Here is a 15,024-nt window from a genome sequence, read left to right as displayed (position 1 = left end):
AGGCTGGCATGGATCTGATCTCACACATGTCCTATTGTTCGGCATCTACTTCTCAGAAGTACAGGCCAACATGGGAGGACTTTGGCTGACAAAGTTTGCAGACGACTGCAAACTGGGTGCCATAGTGGAAAGTGCATCGGGCATGGATATCCTTCAGAAGGGACTCACGGAAACAGATAGCTGGTGCCAGAGCCATGGCCTGAAGTTAAACGCCAAAAAATGTATAGTCATACCCTTCAGGAAAAACAAGGTAACCCTAAGCTACCATATAGGTGGCAATCCACTAAGCACAGAAGAGGTTATCGGGGACCTGGGGACCCAGGTTGACAGTGGCCTTTCTTTTGACACTCACATTGCTAAAGTGGTTAGAAAGACCTTCTACATTGCCCACCTGATCATGAAGGGATTCACATCCAGATCTAGTGAGGTCATTGTTCCCCTGTACTCTTCACTTATCAGACCAATGATAGAGTACAGTGCCCCATTCGGGATGTATCTCACCCGACATCTGCAGCAATTGGAGAGACCCCAAAAGTTCCTCACCAAAAGGATAAAGGGACTCCAAAATCTGTCATATGCTGCCAGATTGAAGAAACTCCAGCTCTATTCAGTCGCATACCGTCTGCTCAGAGGTGACATGTGCCTGACATACAAGGCCATGTCCAACCCGGAATTAATGGACATGCTCCACCTCAAAAAATCCAAATCCACCAAAACCACTAGAGCAAGTGACTTAAACCTTAGCACGGACATAAAAAGGACGTGCTGGAGGGATAGATTTATCACTCAGAGACTCCCTATGCTGTGGAATAAAATCCCGGTCCATTTGAGGCAGAGCACCTCGCTGGCTCTGTTCAAGAGAAATCTTGACCTGTGGATGGGAGATCGTAGGTTTACCCCGGAATCATCTCTGTGTCACTGCTGGACAGAGGCACAACAAACTAATGGGCACAGTATTTTTTCATATAAGGGGTGGCGTAAGCCACAAAAATTTGAGCTAGGCTTATAAATGCCTTAGGGCAGATAGCCTAGTATAAACCTATGAACCTATGTACCTGGAGGCCTCACAGATGTCTGCTTTGGATGTTCATGGGGAATTGCAGCTGATTATTACTTAAGGTCCTAGGGGTGTTCCTCAGATTCTGGTTAGCGAGGAAGTTCCAACTATGATTGTGGAATGTCGTCCGACATCTGAACCTTCTATGTTTTACAGGGCAGATGTCCCTTTGAAAAATAAACAAAAAACAAGGCATATTTCTTCTACTGCTAAGGACCTCAGAGTGAATGGCAGAATTTCAGTCAGGGTTGGTTTAATGCCCTGATAGCTTTAAAACCTCCTCAAGGATTTCTGTTCCTGCTCCACCTTGGTCCTCAACTCCTCTTAAAAGACCTAGAAAACAGGAGTCCTCTGAGTAAGAGGTGGATTTTGATGAGGAATCCCTTGCTTATTTATCCCATATTCCTTCCCATTTAGACTGTGGTTCTGAGGAAGAGGAGTCTACTAGTCCTGGCACTCCTTTTGAGGAGATTTCCTTCAGAAAGACAATTTCTAGGTTGATGGGATTTTTTTAAATGGGATTGTGCTCAGGTTTATGAGGTGCAGAAGAGGTATTACAAGCTTTTGCAAACACTCTTCCCAGACCTCCTACTATCCCTACTGTTTTGGCTGCCTTTTTTACTGTGTTTCAGGCTCAAGACTCCCTGCCTCCTATCTCCAAAAAAACTGATAGGTTTTACGGTATGCCTGAAGATGGCAAATTACGTTATACATGTCCTTAACCATACCCCTCTTTAGTGTCTGTGGCATCTAACAAGCCATATTAGTTACTGCCTTCTACAAAGCTTCTTTCTTCTCTTAAGGACAGTAGGACTCTGGAAAGGCTAGGTTGGATTTTAGGGCTATCATTCAACCAAAGACCCATATGTCTAGATATGTCTTGGCTCTTCTTTCTCAGGCTTGTCAGGTTATTTCTGACCTTCCTGATTTTGGATGGATAACTTCTGCTCTCTCCTTGTTGGAGACGTCTTCTCATGTGGCTCACCATTCTATTAAGTGCAGTTCTGATGTAGCTTATGCTATTTCAAGAGCCTCTGCTTTTGTTTCTGTAATTAGGAGATATTCCTAGCTTTGGCTTAAAACTTTGCCTGATTATATAGGATCATAGGAAGTTACTAGGCTATTGGCCCTGAGGCCCTTACAAGCCTAGCCAAGAATTTAGTCCTTGTTCCGACAAGTCAGCACCTGATGCCCCTGTCCAGCAGGGATACAGGTGGAATCCCAGGGGTGTATTTTCTGTTCCCCATCCAGTTATTCAGGTTGGGCTTAAAAAGGGTTAATGAGGTACTCTGCTTTACATGGAGTGGGAGTCTTTTCCACAGAAGGGGGAGTCTGTGGGACACAGATCTGTCCCACCAACAAGTCCTGTTGATATCACAGACCAAGTTGAGGTTACTCATGTGGTTACTTAAGTAGAACTTGACTTGCGGATATGCAGTAGTCCCATCACGGCATGGTCTGAGATTGCTTTGTATGCCAGACAGAGGTCACTTCTGAGGAGTCTGTAGGAGATGGAGTAGAGGGACACGGCCTTTAGCTCCACTGTGTAAGGTAGATGTTTGAGGCCCTGGATTCTTCTGGTGAGGAACCTCTGTGGTCTCTCCAGCTTCTGCATGTGCTTTGTGAGGTACATACTTAAAGGGACATTTTACTCTATAGTGAGTCTTACAAAGGAAGAATACAGGGATGTTATGACCACCTTGTCCAAGGATGAGATACCCTTACTAATGAGGTTGGCCATGTAGAAAGCTTTCTGTACAACGGAGGTAATATGGTGCTCAAAAGTCAGTTTGCTATCAACTGGGAGGCACAAATCCCTCATGACTGATTGCATGCTTAGGACCTTGTTATTAATGTGATAATTTATGGGGACATAACTCTCCCCAAAGGGGATGATGATGCATTTTTTTGGCATTCAGTTTGAGGCCATGTTTCTGGCACCAATCATATGTTTGGGTAAGACCCTCTTGGAGGATGTCCACATCACTAGGGGAACTGGTGACAGCACCCAGCTTGCAGTCCTCTTCAAACTTGTCCAGCCATAGCCTGCTGATTTTGGCCTGCACCTCTGAAAAGTATATCCCAAACAACAAGGGCCCCAAGACTGATCCCTGGGGTGCACCACTCATTATGGGTCGACTGCTTCACATGGCTTCCCCTATTTTGACTAGGTGGGTTCTATCAGTGAGCCAGTTTGCTAACCATCTGGTATCATATGGATTGATTCCTAGTTGATAGTGTTTATGTATTATACCTGAGTGGGGAATAGTATCAAAGGCTTTAGCCAGGTCAAGGTGGGCAGTGTGCATAATCTTCCCCTTGTCCATGGCTTTGGTGACTGACTCAAAGAAGTCAACCAAATTTAACAGGCATTTAACCAAACTGTGTGGGATCAAATGTTTGGAGGTTGCCAATGTCCTTGTTAATGAGATCCATGATAATCTGCTCCATGGCCTTGCAGGTCATGCTAGTTAGGCTGATGGGTCTATAATTTCCTGGATCGGTGGACTTTCCACCTTTGTGCAAAGGGATGACAGTGGCTGTCCTCCACTCGGCTGGGATGAAGCTAGTACTCCGGCTTTGGTTGAATAGAGTGCCTAACGGCGCTGCAAGTTCCTGTCTGAATTCATGTAGGATGCAGCCTGGGATGTTATCTGGTCCTATGGGGGCTATATGTTTTGCCTTTGAGAGGACAGTGCAAACCTGCTCCCTAGAGATAAGGGGAGGGGGGCAGGTGCTGGAGATGTCCTAATTTACTGATGTTGGGACAGTGGGGTTTAGTTTTCACTGAACCTGTCTGCCAGCAGTTGACTGTATCTATGGCATTTGTGTATGTGGTGTTCTTGACCACCAGTTCTGAGCAGATCTAGGCGCTTCCCTTGAGATTGTGGACATATGCGAAGAAAGCCATGAACGTCAACATTCTGACTATCACTTCTACTGTGTTCGAGGAGGAGGCTGTCGTGCAACTGACTGTCGATATTTTGACTGTGAACCGGTTTGGACTTATGTGCCAGTTCCTATGGAGGGGAGGGAGCTGTGAAGCTGTTTTTACCTTCCCTCAAGAGGTTGTAATCAGCTTACGAGAAGTTTTTTGTTTGACCCTATCTGGGGGGGGGGGGGGGGGGTCAGAGGAGATGGTGACTTCAAAAGTGACCGCTTTGTGGTCTGATCTAACCAGAGAGCATAACACTAAATACGGGTGCTGCAGTGGTTACTCATGTTGGTTAATACCAAGTCCAAGATATTCTCACCTCTTGTGGGGGTGTCAACCAGCTGGTCCAAGGCATTTGCATTGACGAAATCAAGGAATCTCTGGGCATTTGTGTTTTGGCATGAGTAGTTCTTCCAATCTATGGTTGGATAGTTCGTCACCCAGGATCAGGGCAAAGGGTTGAATCTTGATTCAAAGAGGTTCAGATAGGTGGAGTGGGTATCTTGAGTCAAAGTTGGAGGCATGTAGCTAGCTATGATTTGAATAGGGGTCCTGTCAATGGTTAACTGCACCTGGAGTGTCTCCAGTGCATCATACTGTTCGCCCAGCCTGGAGGTTTGTGTTTTTTACATATATTGCAATTCTACCTCCTTTTGCTTTGCTACCCATGGTTTGGGGTCTGAATATATGATAGGATGAGTAACCTAGTATGGCTGGGAGGGGGTCTCCGCAGCTTTGAACCAGGTAAATGTCAGCATCTTCCAGAGTTAAGGATGCTTGCCATGATTGCAGTTTCATGTTTGGACTCCTAGTGTTTAGCAGCATGACCTTTAATTTGCATTTTGATGACATTTTTATGTTGGTAGTTTTGACCTCATGGCATTGCCTAAAAAAGGCACTGTAAGGGTGGAGGCAAGAGCCTGAATCCCAAGGGAGACAGATGCAGGCCATGTCTGGCAAAGCATCGTGATTTGTCAATCATGTCTTTCCAGGCTGTCGATACTGGATCCCTTTGGAATGACACCAGAAACTAAGCCAATTGTTAGTCAATCATTTTATGTTTGTATTGTGGCATCATATTGGGTGATGGTAGAATGCTGCTTAAGGCTAGGAACATACTTGCATGGGACACACATTCAGCAAAATCTGTCATGTCTCTCTTCATGTAGTCCAGGGAGGTACGTCTCGAGTCATTCACGCCAACATGGACTATGACAGAGTCATAACAGCACCTGTTGTTGAGAGACTTGAGTGCATGGGTGATATGGTGGATTCCGGTACCTGACAAACAACTAACCATGACTTTCTCCGTATCCAGCCTGGTGAGGGGCACATCTGTGCATCTCACAATGCAGTCTCCTATGACTAATATGTTGGGTTTATGTTTTGGCCTTAGTGGCTGTGAGACACAGGTGTGTGGGCTGTGTGTGGAGTGGTGGGCAGTGGAGTTCACATGTGTTTTTGCCTCAGATGTCTCTTTTGTTTGGGTATGTTTTTGTTGAGGACCACCACATATGTGGGTGTGTTGTGGAGGCGTGGTGTTTGTGTTGGCAACCTTCTCAATACCAGATATACTGGCTTGCGAGGGAGAGCGCTTTGACTCTAGGATCTTAATGTAATTGATCTCACAAATTGTGTTCCTCAGTGGTAGCAGTAGAGGGTTGTCTGTGTACATGAGGCAGTTGCTACAATATCTCAGGATGCCCATGCCAACCAGACTGGCAGGACAAAGCATAGGAAATTGTCCATCCATATTTGTTGGAAACTGGGAGAGAGAGGCCAGAGAGAGCTAAGAGGGTAAAGGGTGGAGTGGTACTACTAGGTGATATTAAGGCTAAGTTGATGGATGCTCATCTGGATAACAAATCCTTATTTGGTGCAGCTGCTGCTGATTTGTTTAAGTCTCTTCTGAGTAAGGGCAAGGCTTTGCAAGAACCTAAACATGTTCTTGTTTCTCGTATGCCTGAGTTTCAAAGAAATTACCCTAATAAGCCAGCTTTTACTCATAGGCAGTCTCATAATCCTCCCAAGGGTAAGAAGTGGGTAAAAGGGCCCATCCTGCTAAATCTACCCAGACTCCTTTGATCCAGAAATCTCCTTTTCCTGATAGACCAGATATTGTCTGACTATCCTGATCTTCTCAGCCACATTCCTCTTTCTCTTCATCTTTCCCATTATCTTTCCCTATCTCTTCCAGTTTGGTTAAAGATTACTCAGGATTCTTGGGTTCTTTCCATCATCTGCCTAGGGTATTACATGGTCAGGAAATCTCATCCCCATTTCAGGGCATTCCTCAGCCTCTTCCAGAACAGTTGGATTTCCTTCCAGGGATGCTTCAGGATCTTTTGACTTGGGGAACTATTTAGGAAGTTCCAGTTTCTAAAAGGGGGATGGGGTTTGACTCCAGAATGTTTTTGGCTCCCAGGAAAGAGGGCACTTGGAGACCTATTCTAGACCTGTCTCATTTGAGCACCTTTCTGATGGTCCCTTCCTTTCAGATGTCCCTTCAGACTTTGTTCCCTCTGCTGCTTCCTCAGGCTGTATTGTCTCTGGACATCAAGGATGCTTATCTTCAAATTCTTTTTCATCCCCTTTTCAATAAGTTTTTATGTTTCTCTGTTGCTTCCTGGTATTTTTAGTTATCTCCTTTACACTTGGGGTAGTAGAAAAGCCAAAGGGCATTCACCAAATGCCTCACTCCCGTGATTGCTTTTTTCAGGCTAAGAGGGCTGCAAGTCTTTGCCTACTTAGATGATGATCTGCTTCAGGCATCCTCTCCAGAGATTCTACTGCAGCACCTTCCCTTTACCATTTCCCCTTCTTCAAAGCCTGGGGTTCACTAAATTTCCAAATGTCCTTTCTGACTCCTTCACAGGATCATGTATTTCTGGGGTGCAGGATCCAGACTATTCCAATGATGGCATCTCTACCTCCTCCCAATGCCTTGACTCTTATTTCTTTCTTTTAGTCTCTTCTATCTATGGCCTTGATCGTAGCAAGGGAGTTTCTAAGAACCCCAGGATGTTATATAGTCCAATATCACCTACATTCTTATCCGTGGGTTCGGAGCCGAATGTTGGCTCCGACTCGGCCAAAACTTTTCTAGCTCGAAGTCTTTCTATTGGCTGGGCTAAGAAGGCATCCCATGCTGCATTGCTCTATATCCCCAGATCTCATTTGCCGCTTGTGTAGCTCAGACGTGGTCTCGCTCTTGGCTGTGGCTAAGTACCCTTTTTTCTTCTTGAGAGAATTTATTGCAAACAAAAAGCTATTTTAATAACTATTGTTCGTTTGGTATTATTTTGTGGAAAAGTTGTGTGTGTATGATTGTTTCTGTGGTATCCCACTAGCTGTTCCAATGGGCTAGGCCCATTTCAGTTAGAGGACCTAGTCTGTCCCCTTGCTTCCCTGTGTTACAAACTTTCCGGTCTAAAACCGCTTAATTTAGAGGCTTTAGTCCTACTCCTGCTCTTCTGTGTGTCAGAGGATCGTTCATTAGAGTTTTTTATTAGTGGTAGTTTTTTCCCACCCTAAGTGTGGTGTAAGTCTCTGACTGTTTTTCCAGTTGGTTCCGTACCTGTAATTTTTTGTCTTGGTGATTGGTGGTAGTTGGTTACGATGTCTAAAGATTCTAAGGAGCACAAGCCCTCGGGCTTTAAGAAATGCTCAAAGTGTGGCTATAAAATGTCCATTACCGATGGACATTCTGTCTGTGTATATTGTCTGGGAGCAATCCATCTCCAGGAGTCATGCAGCTTCTGTCATGCATTTAGTCCTAGGGTCCTTCAGGAAAGAAAGAATAAGTTAATTTTGAAGGGACTTCCGAAACCCTCCTTCGAAGAGGGTCTGGAAACTGCTTCCAGCTCTAAAGCTAAAACCACAAAATCAAAAAAGAGGTCTTCGGCTCCTTCAGTCTCCTCTGAGCCACCGGAGAAAAATAGCTAAATCAGCTTAGACATCCTCGGCTCCACCGTCCTCGGGGCCGCAGGAAGTGTCAGTGGTGATGGAACCAGCGTCGGCTCCAATCATTTTGGAACTTATTCAGAGCCGATCGCCTAGTATTAGGCAAGGATCACCTGAGAGGAGGTCTCTAGCTCCCTCCCTGTCCTCCAAATCCTCCAGGACATTATCGGATGTGGACGTCAATAGAGTGGTGCAGAGACTCCTTCAGTCGCCGGTCTTGGCAAAATTTTTCTCTGCTCCGTCCCAGTTGGTTCCGGAGCCCATCCTGCAACCTACTTCGATACTTCCTCCTCCGAGCGCATCCCAGCCTTTGGAGCAAGAGTGCTCGCTCTGTGTGATGTCTCCAGGTCAGTTCCAATGGCCCCTCCTGGCTTATCGGTGCCGACGTCCGCTCCAACCCCGTCGGCGCAGTCCACGGGATTCAGCACTCTGGAATCTTCAGTCAGACCCAAGGGAGAGGCTTCGGGACATCTCTCTGTTCCTAGTCTCCCTCTCGGTGCTTCGGCGCAGAGAAGTCTGACTCCTGTCGTGGCTTCGGAGGCTGGTCGCTCCTCGAACTCAGGGGGACCAGTCTTTGAGGCCATGCGGAGTGTGCTGGCCAGATAGTCAGTGACATCATGCGGGTCGATCATTCTGTCCCCTACTACTCCGGTGCGGGTCTCTGATCACCACCTATCTTTAGACAATGGAGCCCCAAGGCCTCAGGGTACCCCCATGAGTGGTCCCCAAGTTTCTGAGGGCCCCTCAGAGTGCTTGCCTGAGGAGCCCCTAGAAAGAAAATGTGCAAGAGGAAGCACATAGACTCCCAGGATGAGTCTCTCACATCAGATACTGACCTCGAGGAATCAGAGGGGTCCCCCAAGTCATCCTCTGAGGATGTTTCTTTCTCTGACATCCTGGAGATCTTGAAACAAAGAGGTGACTGGCCGTCCAAAGCCCCTTCCGAGGAGGAGTCCGTATTCCTGAAGGCCTTCGGTGCTCAGCCCTTTGCCTCCTGGGTGTCTCCACCCTTTGACGAGCTCCTGGATTTGATTTGTTGAAGGGTGTGGGAGAATCCTGACTCTTTGGAACCAGTCCCCAGGTAACCCAATAAATTTCTGTCTGCTCCCCCGGGTAAGGAGTTTCTTTCCAAGGGAGTCCCTGTGGATGCCATGGTGGTGGCAGCGGCCACTCAGAAGGAATTAGCCGAGACTTCTTCCACCATCCATCCTCCTAATGAGTCTAGGACCATGGACCGGTACGGGAAGCGTACTCTCTCTTCAGCTACCTTTACCTTACGGTCACTGAATTATTTATCTCACTTTACATGGCTCCAGAGAGATCTCCTCAAGGAGCTTGGAGATACTCTCACGGGTAATGTTTCTGGAGCGGTGACCCAGACGGTTAACGCACAGATGTCTACCCTCAATTCCATTGTTAACTCCTCCATGAGGCTGATTTCATATGCAGCCGAGGGAGCGAATAGGGCAGCAAGTTCAAGAGTCGCCCTTAGGAGACTGGCCTGGATGCGCCTTTGTCATTTTGCAGAGGCCTTCAAGTCTTCATTCACCGACGTCCCTTTTGATGGTTCCTCTTTGTTCGGAACCAAGGTGAAAGACACCCTCACCAGGTGCGAGCAGGAGGGAAAAACTCTGTCTGCTGTAGGAGTCTGTTTTTCCCTTCACTCTAGGCCTTATCCCAAGGCCCAGAGGGGTGGAAAAATGTGGTTCAAGAAATCAGAGTTTTTTTCCCGGTGCACAAGGTGAGCCCCCCTCCAGAGGCAGAGGGGGGGGGGTTATTCAGCGAGATGCCGCCATAGAGGCAGAGGAGGCCCTTGCAACTCGGGAGACTGCGATTCCTTTCGCGGTTCTCCTTATCATCGCTCCTGATGGGAGGCCCGACTGTGCATTTCTGGAGCCAGTCGGGGGTCGAATCTCATTATACCCGGAGGCCTGGCAGGACATCACCCAGGACCAATGGGTTTTACGAATAATTTCCGGAGGTTATCTCATTCCCTTTTCGTCAGACCCCCCCCCCTCCAGTCAGGAAAATCCCGGATGTTCCACCCAGTCAAAGGGACTATGCAGCTTCAGAAGTTTCAAAGCTGCTAGAAAATGGAGCCATCCAACATGTCCCCTCGGACCAGATCAGATTAGGGACTTGCTCAAGATTCTTTTTGGTGCCAAAAAGGACAGGGGACCTGAGACCCATACTAGATCTCAGCTGATTGAACAACCATGTACAAAAGTCTAAGTTCCGAATGGTCACATTGCAGTCTATTCTCCCATTGTTGGGAAAAGAAGTATGGATGTGCTCCATTGACCTCAAAGATGCTTACTACCACATCAAAATGGGCAGGGCATCCAGGAGTCACTTACACTTCCGGCTGGGAGCCAGTCATTTTCAGTTTCGAGCCTTGCCCTTTGGTCTCACCACAGCCCCCAGGGTGTTCACCAAAGCATGGCAGTGGTGACTGCTCACTTGAGACGTCAAGGATTCCAAGTGTTTCCATATCTGGATGACTGGCTCCTCCACTGCCACCACCAGGCATCTACTAATTCAGACCAGGGATGCCACTATAAATCTGTGTCAACAGTTGGGCAAAACATTGAACTGGGAAAAATCTGCCTTGTTGCCCTCACAGCATGTTACTTTTATAGGTGCAGAGCTAGACACCATCCTCATGCGGGCGTTTCTACCACAGGAAAGAATCAGAGCCCTACAACAAGTTCATGCCCTGCTCCCTTTGAGAAGAGCGAAGGCAAGATGGGCTCTCCAACTGTTGGGGACTATGGCCGCGACAATTATGTTAGTTCCTCTAGCAAGGTTACATATGAGACTCCTTCAGTGGCTTATCTTTGCCCAGTGGTCTCTTCAACGTCTTCCTCTTTCTCACCCTATTCTACTTACGGACAGGTGCAAACAGGATCTCAGTTGGTGGCTTTGCACTGACATTCTGGACACAGGAAAGCCCTTCGTTCAGGTGCCCCCCGATTGCCACGGTGACCACGGATGCATCCCAGATGGGGTGGGGGTGGGGGGGCATTATCTAGGCAGGACAGTCCAAGGCATGTGGCAAGAGCACAAGATGCATCTGCATATCAATGTCCTGGAGATGAGAGCTGTGCTACTTGCGTTACAGGCACTTCAGACCTTTCTTCCTCTCGGGACTATTGCAATCCACTCGGACAATATGTCAGTGGTGTGGTATCTGAACAAGCAGGGAGGAACCAAGTCATATACCCTGTGCAGAGAGGCCATGCGTGTGGCAGTAGGCAGTGTCTTCCTAACGTTTTCTGGTGGCAACGCACATTCTGGGGAAGTCCAACATGATCGCAGACAGTCTAAGCAGAGTTATTCTGATGCCTTTCGAGTGGTCCCTGAACTGTCAAGTTGTGGAACGGATCTTCCGCAGGTGGGGTCAGTCTTGTTGCGACCTTTTTGCCAGCCTCCTCAATGCCAAATGCAGCAGTTACTTTATGTTGACCCCCCCCCCCTCAGGGGGAGTCACCCAGGGATGCTGTAGTCTACGATTGGCCCTCCGGTCTACTATATGCCTTCCTTCCGGTCCCCTTGCTGTCAGAGGTTATTCAGAAAGCACAATCCTTGGGAAGCAGAATGATTCTGATTGCCCCACACTGGCCTCATCAGATTTGGTTCCCTTTTCTCTATCCCTACCTCGTGGATGCTCCTTGGATTCTGGACCCACAACCAGACTTACTGACACACATGTCAGGGCAGCTCCATCCCTCTCTGCGGACCCTCCGGTTGACAGCCTGGCTACTCCACTTCCGTCATTAGTTAGGCTTCATCATTTCTCGCCGGAGGTAGTTCATATTTTATCGTCCTTTCATAAGCCCTTGACCAGGAAGATTTATTCCAGCAAATGGAAGAGATTTTCAATTTGGGCTCATACCCAAAGGATTGACCCTTACACGGCTCCAATTTCATCTGTTTTGGAGTTCTTGTCTATGCTTTTTCACCAGGGCTCAGCGGCCGCCGCCATTAAAGTCCAATTGGCAGTGATTTCTACCTTTCATGTCACAAATGAGCCTAGTCTGATGGGCTCATAGACTCTGTAAGGTTTTCCTGAAGGGCACTCTATTACTTCATCCTCCAGTATCGGAACCTGTCATGTCTTGGGATTTAAACTTTGTTCTACAGGCTCTTACTTCATCCCCCTTTGAACCTGCAGCTACTTGTGATTTAAAATTCTTGACCTGGAAGACTGTCTTTTTAGTAGCCATCACGTCAGCCAGACTCGTTTCAGAGATTCAAGCTCCATCAATCAAACCCCCATACTTGATTTTTCATAAGGACAGGGTTTCTCTTAGACCGAACCCCTCCTTTCTTCCCAAAGTGGCGTCAATCAGTAACCTTAATCAATCCATTGAATTGACAGTGTTTTTTCCCCAGTTCTCAAACAAGGCAGAATTCAAATTCCAACAATTGGATGTACACAGACAACTACATTTTTATCTGCACAGAATGAAAAACCTCAGAAAATCTGATCAATTGTTTCCTTTTCGGAAAACAGTATGGGGTCTCCTGTTTCCAAAGTCACTCTGTCCAGGTGGATCTCCAGCTGTATTTCCTTTGTTTATTCCTCAGGGGGTAAAGATTTACCATTTCCGGTGAAGGCTCACTCTACTCTGTCTGTATCTACATCTACAGCCTATCAGGCCAGATTGTCTATGGATGATATTTGTGCTGCGGCTACTTGGGAATCTCCTCACACCTTTGTTACTCATTACAAGTTGGATGTGGTATCTAGGGGCAGGTCTTCCTTTGGTTCCACAGTGCTCAGGAGTATTTTCCACTGAGCCTCCCAGGATTTAAGTGCTAGGGACGCTGTCCCATGGGTAAGAATGTAGGCTAGATTGGACTACATAACATCAAGAAGTTATGTACTCACCATAACGTTCGATGTATGTAGTCCATCTCGCCTCACATTCTTACTCCTTCTCCCTTCCTGGAGGATAGGTCTGGTTTCAGAGATCCCTTCATGCTTGGTTTGTTCTTCCTTTCCTTGGGTGGTGTTATGCATGGAGTATGAGTGCTGGTGTTCGCAGCAAACTAGATCTGGGGATATAGAGCAGTGCAGCATGGGATACCTTCTTAGCCCAGCCAATAGAAAGACTTTGAGGTAGAAAAGTTTTGGCCGAGTCGAAGCCGACATTCGGCTCCAAACCACAGGTAAGAATGTGAGGCGAGATGGACTACATACATCGAACGTTATAGTGAGTACATAACTTCTTGTTTTATGGCCTCCACCATTTCTGTGATCCCTTTTGCCAAACTCCACATAAGAATACTGAAGCCAAACTGACTTTGGAAACCACTGAAGTTTTCTCATCCCCTGGACTTGCTAGTTCCTCTTCTTCCATACCTCAGGCTGGAATTTCAGTGGTGGATTCAGCAGCTGACTCTCAATCCAGGGCTCCCTTTTCAACACCCTCTTCCCTCTCCAAAAGTGCAGGGTCCTTGGTCATCTCAGCAAAGGAAAGACCACATCAATGTCAAGGAAATGAGAGCTCTTCTCTTCAAGCTTTTCACCCTTTATTCTCCCCAGGGCCTCTCATTGTGTTTACAGACAATACCACAATTATGTGGTATGTCAGTAAGAGGGGGGGGGGGATGAGATCTTACCTCCTTTTGCCTTTTGGCTCTTGTAGTGCTGGAACAAGCAATCCAGTACTATGACTGTTTAGGCAGTTTATATTCCATCAGATCAGAATACTGTGGCAGACTTTCTGAGCAGATCCATAACACAGTCCCATGAGTGGATGCCTTGAAGGGATGTGTTACTGGATTATTGTCCACTAGTTGTGTACTCCTCAAGTAGATCTATTTGTCTCCCCTCTGAACAGACAGTTAACTCTCTTTTATGCCAGAGTCCCGGGTCCTCTGGTGTAGAAGGTGGATAACCCTCTCTCTTTCTTGGGAGGGGATGTTTCTTTATGCCTTACTCCCCTTCCCCTCATTCCAAAAGTTGTTGTCCTGTTCAAAATACAACAGGATCCCAAACTCTTGCTGGTGACTCCCTTTTGTCCCAGACCGCATTGGTTCCCCTTTCTGCATTTAGGCAAGGGCAATCATCACAAGTTACCTTGCAGGGTGGGTCTGCTCACACAAGGCACAGGATCTCTCTTCCATCCTCATTTCTCCACTCTTCACCTGACACTGTGGGTGATAGGATTTTGATTCCATACAGACACAGCTAGGAAATCCTTTTTATGCAAATAGAAAAACTTTTCTGCTTGTTTTTTTTTCTCGTAACCTGGATCCACTCTCCAAAGGTGTTCCTTTGGTTCTGTCTTATCTGTGTGAACTGCTTAATGCTGGGTTGGCTTATTATTCTGTTAAGGCCCACTTATCAGCAATCTCTGCTTGTCTGCCTTTATTGCCCCCTTTAGCTTCTAGATTTGAGGCTAAACAGTTTCTTTAAGGCATCCTTCATATTAGACCTCCAAGGAAGCCTGCTGCTCTTCCCTGGGATCTTAACTTTGTTTTAGAAAAATTGACCCAGGCTCTTTTTGAGCCTACAGCTTCAGCTTTCATAAAGCATTGTTCTTGGAAGGCTGTACTGTTGTTAGCACTTACTTCTGCCAGATGACTGTCTGAGTTTCAAGCCATTATATATTCTAGTTTTCCATAAGGACAGGGTGTCACTTCGTACTATTCATTTTTTTAATACCCAAGGTGGTAAATGAGTTTTATGTTAATCAGTCGATTTATTTGCCCACTTTTTTTTCCATTCTCTACAATCTGCTAGTGAGAAGGTACTGCACACATTGGATGTGCATAGACATTTCTGCTATAAGCATCATGGAAAACCTATTCCCCAGGGGATCAGATCTCACTCCACCAGGGTTGCATCTACTTCTGCAGCCTTTCTCAGAGGTGATCCTACCAGGGATATTCTAGAAGCTGCTACCTGGAGTTCTGTACATACTTACACCAAGCATTATCATTTACCAATTTTCTCTAAATCCAGAGCTGGCTTTGTCACTGCTGTTTTGTAGGGCCTTGTAGCTGGCCCTAATGCTGTGTAAACTCCTCCTCCCAACCATAGCTTTGGGAATCTACC

At 46.7% G+C, this 15,024-nt stretch overlaps 1 protein-coding gene across 1 annotated transcript in view; it reads left to right on the top strand.

Moving 5' to 3' along the window:
- Positions 1 to 15,024, top strand: part of VAV2 (vav guanine nucleotide exchange factor 2) — a 3,316,635-nt gene that overhangs the window by 494,031 nt on the left and 2,807,580 nt on the right. The window lies entirely within an intron of this gene.

This window comes from Protopterus annectens, chromosome 16.part0, assembly GCF_019279795.1.
Source record: "Protopterus annectens isolate FY-2018-M chromosome 16.part0, PAN1.0, whole genome shotgun sequence".
NCBI classification, from domain to species: Eukaryota; Metazoa; Chordata; order Ceratodontiformes; family Protopteridae; genus Protopterus; species Protopterus annectens.
This window is presented reverse-complemented; position numbering and strand designations above follow the sequence as displayed.